This window comes from Prosopis cineraria, unplaced genomic scaffold (assembly GCF_029017545.1).
Source record: "Prosopis cineraria cultivar Desert tree isolate PC_DT_omini unplaced genomic scaffold, ASM2901754v1 PC8, whole genome shotgun sequence".
In the NCBI taxonomy this organism is placed as follows: Eukaryota; Viridiplantae; Streptophyta; class Magnoliopsida; order Fabales; family Fabaceae; genus Prosopis; species Prosopis cineraria.
The window spans coordinates 20,844,961-20,865,021 of NW_026555339.1; the positions used below are offsets into that span (position 1 = coordinate 20,844,961).

At 29.4% G+C, this 20,061-nt stretch overlaps 1 long non-coding RNA gene across 2 annotated transcripts; it reads right to left on the bottom strand.

The window, feature by feature from the left end:
* Nucleotides 1-596: 596 nt before the first annotated feature.
* Nucleotides 597-3,432, bottom strand: LOC129319079 (uncharacterized). 2 transcript variants are annotated; one of them, XR_008595409.1, is made up of 5 exons: nucleotides 3,280-3,432; nucleotides 2,961-3,149; nucleotides 2,699-2,838; nucleotides 1,846-1,914; nucleotides 597-770 (listed from the first exon to the last, which is right to left on the bottom strand). It is a non-coding gene; the product is annotated as an uncharacterized LOC129319079 (long non-coding RNA). The 2 variants fall into 2 exon arrangements; XR_008595408.1 differs by lacking the exon at nucleotides 1,846-1,914.
* Nucleotides 3,433-20,061: the final 16,629 nt, after the last annotated feature.

Below are 20,061 nucleotides of genomic sequence, written 5' to 3' on the forward strand. Positions count from 1 at the left end.
TTTAGGATATCTTCATCATGGCTTGTTAACACTGGTAGTCCATTGTGATTTGAAACCAAGTAACATTTTGTGGATGATAATATGGTTGCCCATGTGAGTGACTTTGGAATTGCCAAATTTTTAGATAAAGAAAAATCTAAGACACACACTAAGACAATATCTACAATTGGTTATATTGCACCAGGTAATCTACTTAAATCTTATTATTCTTCTTTTACAAAACCCCATTTAAATTGGAGTTACTACATAAGATACATATATTGTCTCTCATTTTTTCAAATTAACAAAATCGATTGAAATTAGAGAAAAAATAAATTTGTCACACCCCAAAATAGGGGGTGACTGGCACAGGATGCGAACCACACATACATCCCGTAAGCCACAAATTCAAGGTTTATTTCATTTAATTAAAAAAAGTACTCAATTATTCACTGACGTTTTAATACTATTACTACTAATTATTTCAATATTTCGTAAAAATTTTAATAGAACCTTCTCTGTAAATAAGATCTACCAAAAATTCTGTATCATAAAATTTTCTTTAAACGTTATATCTATCAGGAACTCGACTCCTTCAAGCCAGCAGACAAAATGTATAATAAACTAAGGATTCTAATTATAAGTTATGTGGAGCACCTAATCATATATCTCATGACATAATACATAAATTTCATATTACATCAATAAGACATATTTACAGAGCAAGCCTCCACTCTGTTCCGAAAACATCCATCATTGGTAAGCAAGACGTACAGCGTCAATTATGCTATCTGAAACCAAAATAATTTTCCAGTGAATAACGTCCCAACAATAAATAATTTAACATGAATAAAAAGAAAAAAAATTGAAATAATCATATAAGTTAAAGAAATAACAATTTCCATAAAAAATGTATAAACTTCAAAGAAAATGGCTCTATAAAAAAATTTAAATAAAATCTTAAACCATTGAATTATCATATCAAATGTTAATTTCACTTGATTTTAAGAAGTCTCATAATGGAAATAAATACTTGTAAATAAATTACTCAATAAAAACCAATGGGATATCAAATCACCAAATAATCAGATTCATAACCATAGAGACTTATCAGAACAATTAACAAACGTGGACACACAGTCCATGAAGGTAAATAATCCAAACGCGGCTTGTGCCACGAAAACAAACGTGGACACACAATCCACGAGGGTAAGTAACCAAACGTAGCTGAAGCCACGAAACAAACGTGGACACCCAGTCCACGAGGGTAATACTAACCAAACGCGGCTCAAAGCCACGAAATCAAACGTGAGTACAATACTCACGAATAACCATCCCTCCATTCCACGTGTGTTGGCCATCGCACGGGGCTAGCACCTCCTATAAACACCCTGCTAGCTTGGTGTACCATGGTGCGCCAAGGGCTAACGGAACTGCCATTAGCAACCAGTGTTCCGTATAAAATCCCTTTTTAAAACCATTTTTCAAACATGCGAGAAAATCATCATTTTCAAGATACAGTTCTCATTCTCAAAATCAAACTCGCATGAATACTTTTGAACATTAAAACATGCCACGATAAAATTTCGTATCTGAAGTCCATGTTTGGCATTTATTGCATAACTCAGAATAACCGGAGTTGATAAAAATAATCTCATCAATTTTTTTTAAAAGTATTCATTATAAAAAAACATACGCATACCATAACTCAATTATCTTTCAAAACTTCTTTATAATTTCCCAAAATAAGAATTTAAATGACAAAATATTCAATACTTAACATAATTTTCATTAAAATGATTTGCATAAATATAATATTTCAGAAACTAATTTTATGATAAAGCAGTTGGGACGCTATCCACTTACCTATAATATGCTCGAGCATCAAAATTCATTTCTTAGAACTTCAATCAATTCTTCCTTTCTCTTAGCATCCTATTCAATATAAAGAAAGATTTAATGGACTTACTTTAGTTAAATAAGTTATTTTCCAATATTGAAAACACTATAGTGAATTGACTTCAAATCATTATAATTTAATCAACCAAATCTTAATTTCTTCCATCCTTTTAATACTTTACATGCCTACTTCCCATCCAACAAATTGCTTATATCTTAATTTGTTTTCCCAACCATTCTTTAAATTATGTAACCAAACATTAATCAGGGTGCGTATAAACATATCTAAATACACACACACACCCCACATTTACTCTCTCAAGTCATCAAACATCTTTCATGCATATCAAGATTAAATAATTAAACAACACTAAGGTTTGTAAGTATCAACCATTTGACTTTCAAGAGCTTAGCTAATCAATTCTTCCTCAAATCTCAAGTTAATGCATCAATAACCTATACCAAGTATGCTTAAAAATTTTAGTAAACATTCAGAAAAATACATATTCAAGTAGACTCCACCTAACAGACATTTCATCTAACAACTTGTAAACATCAAATCTTAATTTATAATTCCAAACTAATTTCTTATCAATTCTCATTGTAGTCAAATTCTAACAAAATTTAATTTAGATTAGAATCCAGACCCATATATATATATATATATATATCGTTATGAACATTTGGAAATCACTTTCTAGCTCCCACAACAGCACGAGCAACAGCAGTAGAATACTCTCAAAAAGTTCTGTAATTTCAATATCAACTCACACTTCCTCTCACGTAAGTTCATCAAGGAAGAAAGCTGAAGAGTTCTCACCTTAGTTAGCCGACAGTGCACACACACAGAGGAGGAAGAAAACTGAATCTACAACTGAACAGGGGAAGAAGAATATAGCAATATTTCAGCCTCAACCCACGAATTAATCCTTCCACAGCACCATATCAGCTCTTCCTTCACTTCCCAACCACAAATGAACAAAATAAAGGAGGAAGAGAAACCAAGAGGCTGTCAATCGAATAGGAAGAGAAGATAAGATTTTTGTCTGAACCAAAAAGAAGGAAAACAGAGCATCACTCACAAGAAGAAAAACGAACTCAGCGCTGATTCAAATTCGAGATCAATACACCCACTCCAGCGACTTGATTTTTTCCATCAGCCAACGACCCAGATGTGCACAGCAAGATAGAACAGCAGCACGAAAAAGAAAACGAACAGAGGCAGAGAGCATGAAGAAGGACTCGCTAATGGCAGCACCTACAGAGACATACTGACAGAAAAAGAACAAGAAGGACGTTTCCAACCGTCCACAGCCTCCAGCAACTCAGCCTTTTACGCACACCGACTACGCAGATACAGCAAGGAAAACAAAAACAGAGATAAGAAGAATCATGGAGAACCTGGGCATTTTTGCAAGGCAGTGCTGAGCATCCACGATCGCCGGTGACACGGGGAGAACATTAGAGAAGGAAGGATGAGGAAGACCGATGGAGAAGACAGAGAAGCTCGAAACTTCTAGACCCAGGATTTCTCTCCCTCTCTCCCCTTGTGCTCTGTTCTTGACCGACCAGGGAAAGAAATTTAAAGAGATAAAATTTATTAGAAAAAATTACAAGAAATCTTATAGATATTTTTTAAAATTACACAAGAGGTAAGGGCATTTTGGTAACTTCATTTGATGACAACAAAAATAAAATTTCCTCTAATACAGGTAAGATTCAAACCTCCTACCTTCAAGTAACAAATTGCCATAGTTCCCACTAAATCATTACTCCCTATTTATTATGTATTTAAAACAATAAAATAAAATATCTATCGAAAGAAAAAAAAATCATTTAATTTATTTATCATTTAATTTATCTTCTTCCTTTTTAAAAAAAAAATTTTAAGGTTATTACAAAATTAGTTATTATTTATGTTAAATGATGCACTTGTTTACAAAAACATTATGTTTTTAATACATGAGAAGTTGAATTGACGAACTACAGCACATTATTAAAGTTATCAGTGTAAAATAATCACAATTGAATCTAATTTCCCTAATTTTATATAAAAAATTTATTGGTTATTTTCTTACAATTTTGATGGCTTTTTTATATTAAAAAAAGTATATTTTTGAATTAATTAGTATATTTATGTTGAATTATTTGTTTTACTTTGAAACATGAATGTGATGGTGTGTTTTAGGGCTCATGTTCATTAATGCAAACTACAAAAAAATAACTTTTGGCGGCAAAAAATTAATGTCAACGCCGAAAGTCTGTTTTTCTTTTTTGTAGTGTAGCTTGGTTCTCTTATACCTTCAATTTTTTACACTATTCAAATAAAGGATTTTAAGCACATAAATTTTACTCCCTCCGTTCAAAAATATAAGACATTTTTTGAATAGTTGAATGTTAAAAAATGAAAGACATTTTTAGTTTTTTAAGATGTAATCATTGCTTCTTCTTTTTTAAGTGTCCCCATTGATAATGACTTTATATTTATTGTAGAGTGTTTAATAGGGGTAAATATGAAAAGATAGAATTAGTTGAAAAGTAGGTAACTACTTTATTGGGGGATGAGATTTGGTTAAAAATACTTTACATTTTTGAACGAAAGAAGTAAATATGGGATTTAAAATTTAAAATTTAAATCTATAATCTAAACGCTTGTTTATAAAATTTTCATTGTAGATCTTGCGACCATTTTATTTTACCTGGTTTTCTCATAGAATCCTGTTATGAAAATAGAGTGGATTGTAATTTAAGTATTCCATGCAACGCAACGTCAGGATAATAATTACTTTACTGGAAAAATAATCAATATATCTATATATATATATATATATATGGAATTGAATTATATGAATCAGAGTTTGGCCGGACAAGAGCAGGATAGTTGCAGAGACAGGGACATGGAGACCCCACTGAGGCACATGCATGCTGGCACGATGGAAGAAGAATTCTATTGGTTGGGGCATCCAACTTGAGTAAAATTATTGACTCCTCAAATCACAATCAAGGTTGTCCATATGTTATAGTGTTCCTTCAACACTTTGATTTGTGTCTCCACTTGGCAGTTGTCTTCTCTCATGTTTTCCACTACTTTAATTTGATTTTGTCATGCGTGATTATACTGTGCAATCACAAGTCAAAGATTGTTCTTTTATGCTCAACAATTGGCTTACGCCTTTGCAATGGCCGGTGCTAATATTGGTGACTTAATCTACATATCTAAGAAAAATTCATGTTAAACTAATAACACACACACCCCACAAGTCTTCAAGAATGGTATGGCATAAGTATTCTTTATTATTATTAAACTAATAACACACGCGTCTGTACTTAACACGTATTCTTTATTATTATTATTACCAACAAAAAAAATGTATACTTTTGTTATAACGGTTAAAGTGTACTTTTAATTTTTAACTTTATACAAAATTTTATTTTGATCCTTTAATTTAAAAAATATTTTTTTAATCCTTTAATCCTAACATCATTAGTTTCATCGCAAAAAAAAAAAATTACACTAAACTTTTAAATATTGATAAATAATCTCACATGTTGACGAATTAAGTTTAATTTTTTTAAAAATAACAATGATTGGCACAAAAAATAATCATTTAAAACTAATGGTGTCAGGAAAAAAGAACTAAAAATATACTTTATAAAATTAAGGGATCAAAATAAAATCTTATGTAAAATTAGAGGATTAAAAATATACTTTAGTCAAAAAAATATGTATAATTTCTTCAGTAGAGAGAATAGTTTTGAGTTGTGTTCCCTTCTGTAATGTCTGCCTTGACATTAACAAGGCAACACTCTTACATATTGTCGTGATAACCATGATTAGATAAAAAGTTCAAGCAAAGGTTATCACAATTCAAAGGTTTTAAAAAGATAATTAGTTAAAACAATGGGATCCCAAGAAAACCTTTTTAAAAATATTGTTTGAGATCAAACCATAATTCAAAATTAATCTAATACAAATACGGAAGCATGAAAATCAAATTACTTCAAAATAGGCTGAAACAAGCCATTTTGCAATTATCTGGCCTGTCTACCATGGTGAATGGCATAGAGGGACAAGTCCCTTGAAGGCCGCTTGCACCGCGGCACAACAACCACTCATCACAGTATGCACCTACTGTCATCACAACAGAATGCTGTCATGACAACTCTCCAACTTCCGGAGCACGCCATTTCACCATTTGACATCCGATTTTGATAGTTCAAGTGTCCACACAAAGCTCTTCGAAGCCTCTAGCTAATGGCACCCGTTGACACTCAAACAATCATTTGTTTAAAAGATGGACACTCAAATTTAAAATTGTTCATTTTCACCTCAAAATATGCATAAAAGTGTCCAACTCACAATGCCAAATGCCATTAGAATCGAAGACACTTTGACCACCTCAAATGGACCACACACTATATGTGAATTCATTCATATCACACAAATAAGCAATCACACTCAAAATAACCACCAAACCCCCATTTGATAATAACACAAAGGGGTGGATTAAATTTAACACACATGACCAATTTGGTCATTTTAGCACATCAATCACTTTAAATATATCACTTGTAACTGTAACTTGGCCAAGCACACACACACTTAATCCACAACATTAACCTTGGACCAAGATACATACCCTTATTATAAATTCATACAAGTGATAACAAAACAATGTCATGTTCATAAGTTGGCAATATATATTAATAATATTTGTTACAATACCCAAAAAGAAGAAAAGGAAGAGCTATACAACTATGCTCTTAACTCTTTAGACGTCCCTTCCATCCTCTTGCCCCTACTGGAGCCCTCACCTGTAAAAGATAGCCACGGGGTCAGATAAACATCTCAGTAACAGAATAATTCGCTACTATTAATTAACATGCACAACTATTAGGGAGTAAAGCTATTAAAACACCAAAATATACTTTTTCATATTATAACATACTCTTTTTCATCAACGCAAATCATTTACCACTAGCATGATCCTTCTACCATCCGAGCTTCCATATTAGCCTAATTGAAACCATAAACTCTTGAACCAAGTGCACACTCACAATAGTTCGAGCTCACCTTCAGTGGTAAGATCACCTAACCAAAGGTGTCCTATCCCACTTCCAGACTATAATCTCCCCTTATCGTACACAAATCGGGATGTCGTTACTCCAACACCGCCTCATTGATGCTAAGGAGCGTCACTCTTCAATGCTGTATCCCATATGGATATTAAGGAGAAAATCTCTAACACTGTGCCTCACTAGATACTAAGGAAATGCATGCTATATAGACTTCTATTACTCCTTCCTATGGGTGAACTCGCACCCCCTAACATGATCATGTCCACACTCAACATATATATCACATATACATTTCAAATTTCTCAACACATTCATGTATAACTTTCATCATTTTCATCATTTTCAAATAGATTTTTCATGCACTAAACCATATTTCGCAATATGCAAGGTTATCAAAGCTCAAGTTCAAATCAAGATATCTATTCACAAATAGTTAAGTAATATAATCAATTAATGTAAATTATTCTGTTACCTCAACCCTTTGTCACACAAAAGGGTTACCATGACTTAATGTTAGCTCCACACGTTCTATACTCATGAGGTAGCTCGGGCAGTACTCAATCTACACAATCAAGTGACAACTATCAATTATCACTCCGGATAACTCCTAATTCACTAGGTTCTAACTGTCTAAAATACTCAAATTCATTTTCTAACAACATCAACTATTTCCAAACACTCTAATCATCTTATTAAACATTCTGAAACACCAAAATCACTAACCAATATCCTACATTGTCTCAAAATCTTTAAATTATACCTAGGGTTTGTCTAAACTCTCAACAAAAATTCCTAATTACCACAAAGCTCATAAACTTAGGATTAGAAGCTTGATTTAACTCCTTAAGACCTTAAATAAACCAATGAGTTAGGTCTAAATCTAAAAAAATCAAAATCAAAGCCTCCATTGTCCCAAATGTCTAGATTTTTACATAATGAGGAAGAAGAAGAAGAAAAAAAAGCTCACCCAATGTATATGAAGCTTGTAAGGCCTCAAAAATCACGTTGGAAGCAAGTCTTAGTAGCCACATGTCTCTCTTCACCGCTCCTCTCGTGTTCATTCTTTCCACTCTTGGTGGCAATTTGTCACCGCCAAAAGTTGCCACCAAAACTATACTTTTGGTGGCAACAATTAAATGTCGCTGTTAAAAGTGGACTTTTGGCAGCAACTTTGATTTGTCGTAGCTAAAAGTCTACTTTTGTGTTGGCACCAAAAATATTTTTGTAAAAAATAATTTAAAATTCTAAAATAATTTATATAATTCACTTTGGCGGTGACATTTGTCGCCTCCAAAATTATTTTTATGAAAAAATAATTTAAAAAATAAAAAGTAATTAATATAATCCACTTTTGGCAGCGACATTTGTCGTCACCAAAAATATTTTTATAAAAATAATTTATATAATTCACTTTTGTGTCACCACCAAAAGTATTTTTTATAAAAATAATTTAAAAATTTAAAAAGATTTATATAATCTACTTTTGGTAGCAAAATTTGTAAAATTATAATTTACATTTTTTTAACAAAATTTATGAATTTTTTTGAAAATTTGAATGAAATAAAATTATTCAAAATATATTTATGAAATTAAATTTCTTATTTTATGTATAGAATTAGAAATAAATTATATATAGGATCGTGAAACAAAAAAAATAATAGTCAAGATGTGCTAAGTTTAATTATTAAATTATTTCTAATTTTATATTATTCATAATCATTTTTTAGACATATATAGCTCATATTTTTTTTAAGAATTATGTTATTAAGCTAGTATTTCAATATAGTAAATTAAAATCTTGATGGGTTATTACTTCACTTATAATTACGTTAAGTTATACATAAATTATTACTTATAATCAAATACATAAATGGAATTGGGATGTTAAAGTTGTATAAATATCTTGAGATGCAAATGATATTGTAGACTACTTAGTATATTATGCACTTGATGCTTAGCTTGATATACATATGATGTCTACTTCTTCTACTAAGCTCTAATGGCTTTTGGAAAAGAATTCTGGGTAATTCATCCTAGCATATTTAGGTTTCTATTACTATAAAAAAAGAAGTTACTAATAACATTTTTATAACTAATTATTACTAAGAATAATATAAATAACTATTCAAATCCACCTTGCTATGAGGTTGAAGATGATTAGATGTTAACTAGATTGATCATATATGAGATTCTTGTAATTATTATATATTGTAAAAGTTATTAGTATTCATTTCAAAATTATTCAAATGACTATTAACAAAATTTATGTGTTAAAAATAATTTTTTTATTAAAATAATTTTTTAAGATATTGAAAAATTATTGATAAAATATATTTTAAGAAAAGAGGGGGAAACATTTAGCTATTTTGAGAGAAGATAAAAATTTAATCATTTAGTTTATCAATTTTTGAGAAAAATATGGAGAAGAGAAAAGTAAAAGATATTTAACATAAAGTAATATAATACATATTTATAAATAAATTATATACTTAATAATTTTCATTTAAAAAAATATAATTTAAAAATTGATTACAATGTATATAAGAATATTATTTAATATTTAAAAATTGTTTATTTTAAGTTCATTTTCCTGACAAAAATAACATTTACTGGCAAAAATAATATTTTATTAAAATTATAATTTAAATATTCATATAAATCATTTTGTCATATTAATAATTAAAAATGAAATAAAATATATGTATATATTTTTAATAATATATTATTTGATATATGTGTATGCAGTTACATAACTATTTAATTTTATATATAATAACTGCAGGTGCATTTTAGTTTAACTAACAAAGAAGGGAGGCTTAAGGCTTGGAGGTGAGAGAGATCAAGAGTTCAAAACCTTGACTTTGTCATATTTCACCACAAATATGTGAAGTGGTGCGTGGTGGTGATGTGGTGCATGAGGTGGCTTGAGAAGACACACACATGGTAGGTGACGTAGCTTGAAATGGTGGCGTAGTACATGAGGTGGCTTGAGAGGGCACACACATGGCAGGTAATGTGGCATGAGATGGTGGCATGACACAGGAGGTAGCTTGAGGAAGTGCACACGTGGCATGTGACATGGCATGAGATGGCAAGGTGATGTGGCATCATTTGTCGAACACATGGCCTATGATGTGGCACAAGATGACAAGTGACATGGCATCATCTATCGCATATATGGCATGTGATGTGGTATCACTTGATGCACGCGTGGTAGAGTGATGTGGCATAAAATAAATTATTATTTCTTTAAAAAAAGTTTGGCAGCAACATTAGAAGTCTTTTTAGCGGTGACATTTGTTGCCACCAAAAATACTTTTAGTGGCAAAAAAAACCTTTGGCGGCAACATTTGTCACCACTAAAAGTCTACTTTTGGCAGCGACAATATTTGTCGCTACCAAAAACTATTAGCGACGGTTGTTATAGCGACGACCTTTTAGCGGTGAAAAGTCACCGCTAAAAACTTTTAGCAGTGACTTTTGGATTTTTGGCGGCAACTTTTGTTGCCGCCAAAAGTCTGTTTTTTTGTAGCAGTAGTGAGCAATTTTAATATAGTGTATATAACAATTGGAGATATATATTCCTCTCAAAAGTATATCCCATATATTGCATTGATGATAATGTTTTTGACAGTTTTTATGTTCTAAAATCCATACATTTAAAGTACTGTTTGATTGTTATTTTAAACCTATTATATATATATATATATCCAAGAAATTATAAATAATATTTCAAGAAATGTATAGGAATTTGTGCTATTAATTAATTCTTATTTTACTTGCTATATCATATACAATTTAATTGATATTTGACTTTGATTGAATTAAATTATATCATATGCAGAATATGGATCTGCTAGAATTGTTTCAACAAAAGTTGATGTGTACAGCTGTGGAATAATACTAATGGAAGTGTTCACAAGGAAAAGCCAACAAAAAGTATTGTTGTCAATGGATTAAGCTTAAAGACTTGGATAAGTGAATCAACGTCGCATGCATTGATTCAAGTCATGGATTTCAATTTATGCAAGGCGATGAACAATATGTTGGTAATATTTTGACAACTACATCCACTATTTTCAAATTCGCCTTGACTTGTTGCTCTGATTTTCCAGCAGAACATTGCATATGTTAATGTTGTAGCGTCATTGAACAAGATCAAGGACCTGTTTATGCAAAGAAGTAAAGTTAAAAAAAATTAATATTAAATCTATTTGCAATTGGTGTTGTTGTCTATCATTCATTCCTCAACTATCCCTAAAGAAAATGTTGGATATACGTATACCTTATGAGAAAGGGTGATGATATGTTCTTCTAAACATTAAATGCAAACTATGAGTTGTGAATTTGTAAAACCTGTTTTTTATTTCCATGAGTTGTACTTGTATTACATGGATTGTGAGACTTTTGATTAATGATATGTAGGGGTCCATATATTTAAGTTTTTAAAGATGTTATAAAAAAAAACAATTATATTAGCTTTACACTTACAAAAATGTCCATCCATCCACGGCTAGAAAAGTTTAATTTAGTGATGAAACTAAACGAGAGATTATTCTTTCCTCACTAAAAATCTGAATTAGTTGACAAAAAATATAAATTTTTTCTATTGCTAATTTGCTTTTCAATCAGACAATATAATATATTAAACAATAAAAATATAAGAAAAAAGTTAAATGACAATGTAGTCATTTAATTGAATCACTATACCCCAAAAAGGTAGTTATCGGCATTGTGATTATATTCTTCTTTCCAATTATGCTAGGGAGAATTTGTAAGAAATTTTTACATAGACCCAATGCACTACATCATTTATATATTTTTCAGTAAAAATATGTCATGTCAAATGGTATTAAATATAAATTGATTCTGCAATTGATAATGGTAAAGTGAAAAAATAAAAGAAATTAAAGAAACACTCTATTACAAAAATAAAATTATTAAAATAATCACATAATACTTTATATGATTGAAATACTGCAATTTTATTAGGTAAAGAATGGATGATAGGTGCACCTAGTCCATGCAAGAATTTTTTGAGGACTTGCTTCCACTGCATATGTTTGTAGGAAAATAACAGTTACATCTTAAAAACTTAATTTAATGAAAATTACAAAAAAATGAGTTAAAATATTTTAGTAAAGGATCACAATAGATAAATAATTTAAATTTAGGACAACTAAACTCTGGAATCACATTGCATGACCAAGTGATTAAATTGAAGGCCAAAATTATATATTTGAGCCTTATATATAGTAAGATGCTTTTTTTCAATCAAATTAAGATATGTGGATAATTTATATTATATATATATATATATTCTATCATAAACTCTTGTTATTAATATTATTACAACATTAAAATCCATTTATTTTAATTTGATTAGATAAAAGTATATTAAATATGTAAGGTTAAGTATCCAAATCTTGTCCTTAAGAAATGACAAAAAAATCCTCCATTAAAATTTAAAAGTACCCCCAACATCATCATTGCCACCGCTAGGTAGCTCTACAGGTTGGACCACCCCACCTGGAGCTCTAGCCATTGACCAACAAAATAATTACTTAAAAGTGACTAGGGCATTTGAACCACTAAGCCATTGGTACTATTAATTATATGCTGCAAAATGTTATCTATAAAATGAACCAAGTTCCCAAACCAAGTTGCAGTAACATCATGATGACTAATTATAACCACAACTTAACTTGAAATTGTAGTATTGTGTAGTTTATTAATTCATTAAAAGAACTTAACAATCTCATTAAAATATCCAATTGTTCTATGCTATGAAAGTGCACAGGTTATGATAAATAAAGCAATGTGAATAGAGTATCATTCTCACATAGACTTGCATTGTCTTAAAAGTATGATCAAGCAAAAGGTATTGCAATTCAATTAAATTGAGCAAAGTACGTACAATTAGTTGGACAAGATTGGTTGCTTCAATTATATTAAAACTAGAAAATAAACAAAAGCAAATGATTCTTAGACTAATTAAGAATGAATGAGACTTTGGATTATTTGTTTCCCTTGTATTTAATCCATAACACTAAAAATTACATCCTCTTATAAATATTCTTAATAAATAAGTGCTAACATAGGGTTTTAAAAAATACTTGAATAAGCTCTCTCAATGAACATGATCAAGTTTTTAATTTCATTAATTGCTTAATTAATCTTTTGTTACAATTAAGAAAATCCAATTTTTAAGTTCCAACCCTATTGTGGCTATAAAAGGTTAGAAAATATATCTCTATTTTATTAACAAAACCATCTATTATCATGCAAACTTCAAGTTCTTGCATTATTTTATCCAAATTCTACACTTAAAGCTAGCCTTCTCAGCATCACTGAAATGAACAAACATCTAAATTATGGCTCATCACTTAGAAGTTTAAGAGAAGAGTAAAATAAACACTTATATATAATCAATCACAAAAATCATAGGAGAAACTTGGTATTAATCAATCCATAAAAGCATTCAAAATAATTATATAACAGAAGTGTTTAGTTGCTCATAAACATCCAAAAGCCATAAATATACAAAATATTCAAACTCATATCATATTACAGGTACAAGAGAGGAAAGGGAAGAACAAGAGGAACAAAAGAAATAGAACTTTAAGAATATTCGAAGCTTCATCTCTTGAGCTCAACTCTTTCAAAGCCAAAACCCTAGCAAAATCAAGCTCCTCAAGTGTCTCGATGTCAAATTAAAGAATGCTTTCCAACTCAAAGCAACAACAAATATATATATAATATATATATATTTACTCCAACCCCAAACTTCTTCAGCTTATAATCAAAATGTTTCATTTTGTTGTTAATGGCAAAAGTCGTGACTCTAGGCTATAAGACTATTTACCTTTTTGTCTGATTTTTTTTCCCCATATTTGGTTTGTTCTCTACACTTTTCCCATTTGGTGGGCTATTCACCTTTTTATCTGATTTTTTCATCTTTAAACTTTTCAAAAAGCATCAATAAAGAACTATAAAATTCCTTCAATACAATCTTAAACATAAATAGGAGAAAATTTTCCCAAAACTATCAATACAAAGTCATATGTGTGCAAAACCAAATGTATAAGATGCACATTTGTTCCTAGTTTAGAGTCCAAAATATGTACAAAGTGTCAAAATATATTAATATCCAAGAAAATTGTGTTCAAATTACATAACATTCTAGAGGTTAACACCAATCTCGTTGATCTATTGTGATGAAGTGTACCCATTAAAACCATTACGTCACTTTTTATTTTAGTAATTATTACATGTTTTTTTTACCAGTAGTAATTATTACACGTTAACTCATTAAAAAAACTTGTTATAAGAATATTGAATATTGGCATGACAATATGAAATTGAATCTCATAAACCCAAACCTATTTACAAGAAACAAGTTATATTCCATAAAATAGTAATAATTATTACGTTTAAAGCAGAATTTTATAACATCATTGGTTCTAATGTAGAGAAAATATTGCGTATGTAAGTTGCTAATGAGATGATGCGATCATCAGAATTAAGAAATTATTGCCTTCCTTGTCTTTTACGTTCAGAAGACTACTTTAATTTGAATGTCATAAATCAATAGTTTTCTGGGATTTTAATGTCTAGCTAGCAAGTCAATCTTTGCCACAAAACACGTTTCTTTTACTTTTCTTCACTCCAAACACTATAAGTGTATCCTCCACTTCCTCTTTCAAACCACCAAGCAGAGCCGCAACATACGGATCTGACTTCAGTGATCTCAGCACACTAGCACTCATCAGTATAATGAGATCTGGACCATCTAGATTTTGATCTAGATGGTCTAGATTTAAAGTAATATTTTATTTTATATTTATTAAAGCAATATTATTTTACTTTATTTTATATTAGCAATTATAAAAATTTTAATATTAAACTGGACCCTCTAAATTAAATCTAGACCAGATAAAAAATAAAAATTTGTTAAAACTATTTTATAATTTTAAAAAATTATACATAGTACATTTTAATAGTCAATATTTAGCGATTATAAAAATTTTAATATGAAATTAGACCCTTCAAATTAAATTTAGATCAGATTACAAATAAAAAAATTATTAAAACTATTTTATAATTTTTATTTTAATAAATATAAAATAATATAATATAATATTTCTTTAAATCTAATCTAAATGGTTCAGGTCTCATCTGGGTGATGAGCACTATAGACGAACCCCATAACATACTCATTACAATAGAGATCAATAAAGAAAATTACATGGCTTCTATTAAACAAGTTTTCCTTTTGTTACTAGCTCCTTCTCATTTCTTCCTTATTGGAGATCTCCAATGCCACTGGCAGCAACATTAGGGCCAAAACAAGAACCAAGGCTCCCTCGCTAATGCCTATAACACCAAAAACTACAAATACGTCAACCTAGCTTGCTTGTCTGCCTTTGGCAACAGCCAAAACTCTTAAACTTAACTTTACGGGCCACTGCAACACAACAGCCAATACATGTACCAGATTTAGCACAGACATCAAAACTTGCCAAAATAAGAGCATTAAAGTGCTTCTCTCACTACAACAAAACAGAAAATTAGCGGCAAAATTTAGCGACAGGAATTTATTCCGTCACTAATTTATTGACGGAATTTAGTGACGGAACATTCCATCGCTAAAACATTAGTTGCTATTCCATCACTAAATAGTTAGAAACAATTTTACTGATGGAATTTAGCAACGGAACGTTTTATTGCTAAAAATTCTGTCACTATTCTATTGCTAAACCATCAGAAATAATTTAGTGACAAAATTTTTTGATAGAAATGTCTGTTGCTAATTTTCAAGATAGGTTATTATCATTTTGTGACAGCATTTGTGATGGAAAAATCCATCACAAACCTTTATATCATAATGCCATCGCTAATTGTTTTAAACTTTATTATATGATTATAATATATATTTATATATAGTTTATTATTTTAAATTATTTAGATATTAATAATAATCATAATAATTTAAATTATATATTTAATTATTTTTTGATAACCTAGTAACATACATAATTATTGTTATTTAAAAATAAAAATAATTTATTGATATAATATAAAATTATAATATAATATAAAATAAGTATTATATAAAAATTTAATTTAATTTATTGAAAATAAAAATAATGTTAAATAAAATAATTAAATTTAAATTATATATTTATTTATATGTGTGTGTGGGGGGCAGTTAAATATTATATATTTAATTTATCAATTAAAACTAAAGATCTCCTTTAGTTTAATTGGCAATAAGATTGGACACAAAGGCTCGTGAAGGTGTGAGGTTGTGGGTTCGAACTTAGCCAAGGCACATTTGAAGTTAATATATGACATGGAGGTGACGTGGTTGGTACATGGTGATGTGGAGGCGATGTGGCAGGGAGGGGTGATGAGGTAGCAGTCACATGGCGATGAGGTGGTAGTAGCCCACTAATTGATGTGGCAATGGTAATTTTTTTATAAAATTCTCATTTGTAATGGATTTAGCGATGGAATGCATTTCGTCACAGAATTGTAATTTGTTTAGTGACGAAAATTTTCCATCACCAATTCCGTCACTAATTAGCAATGGAATTACAATTCCGTCACTAAAATTTTGTCGCAAATTAGCGATAGAATTTTAAATTCTATCACTAATGAAATAGTAATGGTGTTTTTGCCAACGGAAATATTCCGTCATTAACCCATTTAGCAACTGAATTTTTATTAATTAGCGCGACAGAATTTCTAATCCACTATTTTTTTTGTAGTATCTCTCTCCCCCCGGGTAGACAAGTAAAATCATATTTCATTAAAACTTTATAAATTTAACTATATTTTAGTTGATCTTTTGGGATTTTAGGATCTAAGTGTCATTTCCTTATAAATTTTTTTATAAAAAATATAAAAATTTAATAATTTTTTAAAAAAATTTATTACTTGATATGTCTCTCAAACAATAATCTACCGCAAATGAATAGTGACAAAGAAAATTTTGAAATAGAGACTACCTCAAAAAAAAAAGAAATTTTAAAGAACATTATCATTGCAGACCCCACCACCATTCCTTTTCTAATGTGAAATTTCATTGATGAATGCAACTCACAACTGCCTTTCTATTTTTCCACAAGTTATCTTCTTATTAATTTCTCAGTTGTCTAAGTCCAGCTTTTTTTTATGTGGGTAAAATTACTAAGTCAAGCTTTTGATATGCTTTTTTTTTATAATTTATTTAAAATTTTGGATTCAATACTAATTAGGCGCCAACTTATTATCATCTCCAGTGTAATTAACTAAAAAAAATAGAGAGAATCACATTTAAAGACTTGTGAACAATGTTATTCTTAGATAAGGATCATTAATAAGCCACCATTAAGGAAAAAAACAATTTTAAATTCCTATTTTAAAATTAATTTATTTTATATTGATCTTTATTTATGAATAACATTTTTCATAGTCATGCGATTGAAGTTTGTAACATATATTAGCATTAAATCAACGGCGCTAAATTTTATAATTGGAAAATTGGAATGGGCTCTACTTTTTAAGGTTTTGGGTCAAGTAAATCCACCAATATTCTAGCATTCCTTACTATTTTTCTCCATTGCAAAAGAGCTTTTGCATATTATTTTGTTCATTATAATTAGCTATTTTAGACTAATATTGGTCAAATAAATTCACCAATATCATTACTCTCATTTCAGTGCTGATCAAAGCTTTCTTCTCCTTGTGAAGCCACAAAGAAAAGATAGAGACTTTCAATGGTGATTATAAAAAGTCACCGCTAAAAGTCTAACCACCTATGGTAGTTAAAATTTCTTATTTACAAATAGGTCCCATATAATTTAGAAACTATAGCCAGGTTCCTTAGGATCTAATTGAAATTTGAAATTATGGAGCACAGATAATACTACACTTATACTTGTAATGTATGAGTAGTTTAATTATTAAATATGTGAAGTTGTAGTTGCAAAAAGTTGAAGTAATAGTTGTAAATTATTGATGAAATGTTGTAAACAATTAATGTTAAATTTTGTTAGTAACATATAGATATGTGAAGTTATAGTTGTATAATGTTGATATGATAGTTGTAAATTACTAATGAGGTATTTGTATAAAATTAGTATTAAACTTGCAATGCATGATTAGTTCAACTATTGGATATGTAAAATTACAATTGTAAAAAGTTAAAGTGATAGTTATAAATTATTGATGATATAATTGTAATTACTTGATTGATGTAAGGTATTTTTAATAGGAACATTATTATCTTTGCACCTTAGTTTGAAATTATACTCAAGTCCCAAGGAACCTAGCTATGATTTTCAAATTTTGCGGACTTATTTGTAAATAAGTTTGCTCTATGAGCAAGACCAATACATAATTGTTCCTTTATTTTCTAACGATAATGATTAGAAACAATTTTTTTAAGTGACCATAATTTTTGGAGAAGCATCCCTTCAAATATATGTCAAGTTGACGATTTCAATGGTTATATTTGGGAAACAACATATTTTCATAATTCTATACTACAAAATAAATCAAGGTACCATTTGTTTATGATTAAAAAATAAGTGAGTATTATATCATTTAGATTTTTTTTCAAAAGAAGGGATATTTGTTGTAGAGATTTTATAAAAAGCATATATTATTTTATGTTTGATTGTAGTAATGAAAAGTGATTATTATATAGTTATTAAGTTGGAATGTTAAGATATCCACAACTAATGGAGCCCACCTGGTTGGAGCCATCACCTAGGTGAGTTTCATTGTGTATTTCTCGCAGGAAATGTTGCCCCTAGTTGAGGTTTGGTCAAAGTCTCTCCTATAATTCAATGGACTTAACATTCCTACTTATGACACTGGTGATTGGTGCAAGCTTAAGGTTAAAGGAAATAGAGTTTCACCTTGATTAACAACTATAACTTCTAAAGTTTCATTTGCAAATTCTTGATGTTTCAGTTGTAAAAGGTTCTTGATATTTTTCAAGGGTCCTTAATTACCATTCTCCCTATTTTTTTCTTTATTTTTGAATTTTTTTAGGCTAACAATTAGCTCCTTTCAACTTTCATATTTTTTTCTTGACCTTGAAAATTATGATAACAACGTACAGATGAGAATGAGACGTATAGATATACAACTTCACCAAAATCATATTTCATTAAAATTTTGTAAATTTAACTATAATTTAGTTGATCTTCTACGATTTTAGGATCTAAATGTCATTTCCCTATAAACTTTGTTTATAAAATAAAAAAATTTAATAACTTTATTAAAAAATTCTATTACTTGATGTGATCTCTCAAACAATAATCTACCACATTGAATACTGACAAAGATAAATTTTGAAATAGAGACAGAGTTAATTCAAAAAAGAAAAATTATAAACAACATTATTATTGAGGACCCCACGACCATTCCTTTTTCCAATGCAAAATTTCATTGATGAATGCGACTCACAACTGCCTTTTTTGTTTTTTTCCACAAACTTATCTTTTTTTTGGATAACTTATTTAAGTCAAGCTTTTGATCGGCTTTCGTTTTATAATTTATTTAAAATTTTGGATTCAACGCTAATTAGTCGCCAACTTGTTATCATCTGAAGTGTAATTAATAAAAAAAATAGAGAGAATTGCATTTAAGGACCTGTGAACAATGTTATTCTCAAATAACGATCATTAACAAGTCACTATTTGAGGAAAAAAATAAGGGTAAGTTTCCATTTTAACAATAATCTATTTCATATTGATTTTTGTTTGTGAATACATAGGCATACAATTTTCCAGGAAAGAAAAAAAGAGCGCAAGTTTGCTACATATATTAGCATTAAATCAACGGTGCCAATTTGATTACAGGGAAATTTGAATGGGATCCACTTTTTAATTTTTTAGGTCAAGTAAATTCACCAATATTCTAACATTTCCTTCTATTTTTCTCCATTACAAAACAGCTTTTGCATATTATTTTGTTCATTATTATTAGCTATTATAGGTTACAACAATTAATTATATTGTTATCATTACTCTTATCACTCTCAAGAGCTTATATATAGTGAAGCTTTCTTCTTTTTCTTTAACCTAAGAAGCTCTGAGCCTATTCAAC